We start from the raw sequence: 3,804 nt of genomic DNA, 5'->3' as shown, positions 1-3,804 counted from the left end.
GTGATGAGTTTTGAACTGATGTTTTAATTTCTATGGTAAAAATTGAAAGATACTGTATACAACTTCCAAGAAAAAGGGAAAATGTAGGATTATTTCAAAAATTAACAGAGAAGAATTTAAGTTAGACAAAACAAGAAAAATAGAACAAGTGTTATGAAGAGATTATCAGTTGATAAACTTAATTGCAAATTTGTCAATTATTAACAAATAGATTAGTCTCTCATCTTACATTAAGAGTGATTGCATTCAATTGTAAATTGTTTTCAGAGATATGGCAAAACAAAATAATTATTTAAATAAAAACAGATATTTCATAAAATTTTAAACAATTAATTGACTACTGTGATTGTATATACAAAAATAAGTAGATACATAGATAAAAATCAGCTGAAATAGACTTTATTTTGTCATTGTAATTAATATTATTTTTACATTTCTGATATCCAGATTTTGAACATTATTGCTTGATATAACAGAAACATAATCTATATATGAATGTAGATGTATATATGCACACAGACACATAAATATATACAGAGATGCAGCCATTCATACATATAGCAATGTATGCATTGTGTGTGTATACTGCTATTCTCTTGTAATATGTAAAAGCTTCATGATTTTGTTTACAGTACTGTAAGTGCCAAGAGACCAAGTAACTGAATGTGACACAAAGAAATACCATTTACATATATCTGATCAAATTGGGGGACGTTTTATTTCTGCTGCAGGAAAAGCTGAGCCAGAATACACTGGAGTCACGGCCAAGGAGAACAAAGAGCCTGACAGTTGGGACAGATGCAGCAAATACTGCATCTATCTGTAACAGCCACAAACTGGGAAAATTAAAAAGGTAATACAAGCCTGAATGAGGGTAGAGAGGGTGTGAAAGGACACAAAGGTGCTCAGCAGTGAAAGGATGGCTTGTGTAGCTCTGAATGCAGAGAAGGACCTGGTGGAGAGGTTGGTCCTGTGAATGTGTTGGACCCGCTGTTTGTGTCTGTACAGGATGGAAACCATGGAGCTGCTGGCCCAGAGCATGAGCCCTGAACATAAAGTATTAATGAATAATGACAATGCAGCATACAATGAGTCTGCACTGGTATTGTGAATTATAGCAGAACAGAACCTTAAATTTCTTCTGTTTTTGATCGTAAACATTTTTTCAATTGCCGATCACATACATAGGAACAATGATATTTACCAGCATGTAGAGGAGCCAGCACAGGGCTATTGAGAAGCTGATGTACTTGGGAACTTTCACTTTAAGCTCTGCCCACCTGGAGATCCTGGGGCTGATGCTGATGGTCTGGAAGATACTCAAGAGGCAGGTGCTGCCAATGGACACCACCCCACCCACACTGAGAAGGTAGTAAAGAAGTTTGCATCAGAAATCATTGAAGAACTATTCCATTTCAAATGCTGCCATTGTCCAAGGGACTCCATTTTAAAAAAATAGTGAGAATGAACAAAGGGTTCCCTATAATCAGGTGCTTGAAAATCAAATATGTGGATCTTAACTGGCACTCAGTGACATAAATGTAGATATGTTGATGGTAAAGAAGAAAGAAATTCCCCAGGACTCCAACTACAGTCTGGGATAAGAAGACCAAGCCTGTTGCTAAATCCCTGGAGGATATTATGCCAGTTCCCAGGCACTAACATTTGTCTTCAGCGCCAGAAGATTCTGCATGGGGATAAGAGATGTGGGCCATGTGTCAACTGAAATCCAATCTTCTCCACTTACCATTAGTGTCCTCTAAGAAACATTGATTTAATGTTTGTCTTTCATTAAGAGTTTTCTAATATTTGCATGTGCAACATTTAAAGTATGTTATTAATGAATGAATCTTTGCCCTACACACTGTACATGTGGTAACTTCTTTAATTTCACAAATCTGTGAGATGGCCACTACTGCTGCTTTTATCGTAATGACAAGGAGCACTTAGGCACAGGGATGTTTGTCTCCATTCAATACTGGTTAACAGTAGAGTGGACACTAGAACTGGTCTTGCCAGTTAACCACCATGCTTTACTAACAAAACCAGTTAGCTGTGTTTATGCATTAATCCAGATATAGATTATATTTTTTTGTTTTTAACCATTATAATCTGATTTTAAGCAGGTCATGTCATACTTTAACATTTTGGTTGTAACAAGTTTCAGTAATGCTTGAAATCTAATATAAGGGTTATGTTACTTATGAGTAAAGTATTTGTTTTGTGGTTTTTTGTTTTGTTTTGTTTTGTTTTTTGCATGGGCTGGCACCTGGAATTGAACGTAGGTCTCTGGAATGGCAAGTGAGAACTCAGTCACTCCACCACCATTGCCAGCATTGAATATTATGTGTAACAAAATACAGAGGTACTGGTGGGAGTGAAATAGTACAGGAATGTTCTCCTTGAACAAGTTGGATTTAATGAAAACATGACTGGCTCAATATTTGGATGGCAGTAGGAACATTTACTTGTTTTTATACCAGAAACAAAGATATGACAGTGCCTATCTGAGGAATTATTCAACAATCTCATATCATGTCCGAAACTACAGGACCTGAAACAACAATATATTAAAAATAAAAATTAATATATATATACATATTAATATATAGACTAGAAACCAAATAATTATTATTTGTATTTCATATATTCACTAATTACTTAATATAAGAGTTACATAAAACTGCTGGCAATGGAATGAGAATATTATTAAAACCATAAGACACATACAGAAAATTAAATCTGCATAATATTGAAGTTTGTGCATTTAAAAACTGAAGTGGTCATTTTTGGGTTGATATTAGAATATTTTTAAATCAGAGAAAATTCCTAAGTTACATTGGTGCATGACAGCTGCTGTTTGAAGCCCATAACTCTAAAGTTAGCTTTTCCTAAAATCCTGCTTCCCTAATTCGAGAAGGAAAATAGTCTCACTATACTTGACAGACCACTTATATTTTCAGTAGAGACACAATAACTGTCTTCAAAAAGTACTTCATATGCTCAGAGTTAGAGAAAACTTTTCCATTCCAGCAGTTGATACTCACACAAACTGTTTCTACACAACATTAACTGATACTTTCAGATTCATCTGTCATTTTGTTATAAGTGTGAAGTGTTTTACTCACTACTCTACTGACCCCCATCTCTCTATACAAGCTCAGCCCAGGCATCAGGAATAATTAATTTGTCCGAGATAACTTTGGTCCTAGAACAATTACAATGCCAGAAAGATCCCTTTTTCCAATATGATTGCTTAAATGACTCCTCATATATCTCCTTTTTTAACAGACAGTACTCAGATTGGTTTAAAAATATTCACCCTACTTCTTTCTGTTGCCAGTTCGGTGGACTCAGTATGACCATCATGAGCATCCAACAAGTGTCAGAGAAGCAGCCTGACCCTGAGATACGGGCTTGTGACTCTGTGACCTCACCTCCCTACAGCACTGTCATTATCATTTCACTGCAGTCTTGGGACACTGAGAACATTTCTGGAAAATTTTTTTCCCAGGTGCTAATTACCAGAAAATAATTACAAGCTCATAATTATTCCAAAGAGAATTCAGAGGCTTTGGAAGAGGCTCTTTCTTTCCCATGAACCCTAGGGGCAGACAGGGTCTCGTGGAGAAGACAAGTATTGCTGAGTCTATATGTGAGAGACTGGTAGTGAGGTAAGCGTATCTCACTGGAGGCTCTGCTTCCCAGAGAAGTCCTTCCTCAAAAAGTAGAGGTTTCTCCAAACCTTTAGTTCACTGGGCTTCAATATTAATTAAATTATGACCAGAGGAAAGGAATCTGGCA

General features: G+C 36.0%; 1 pseudogene; it reads right to left on the bottom strand.

Moving 5' to 3' along the window:
• Positions 1–685: 685 nt before the first annotated feature.
• On the bottom strand, positions 686–3,366 carry LOC143658261 (vomeronasal type-1 receptor 4-like; annotated as a pseudogene).
• Between the last annotated feature and the right edge of the window lie 438 nt (positions 3,367–3,804).

Source organism: Tamandua tetradactyla, chromosome 16 (assembly GCF_023851605.1).
Source record: "Tamandua tetradactyla isolate mTamTet1 chromosome 16, mTamTet1.pri, whole genome shotgun sequence".
Taxonomy (NCBI): domain Eukaryota; kingdom Metazoa; phylum Chordata; class Mammalia; order Pilosa; family Myrmecophagidae; genus Tamandua; species Tamandua tetradactyla.
This window is presented reverse-complemented; position numbering and strand designations above follow the sequence as displayed.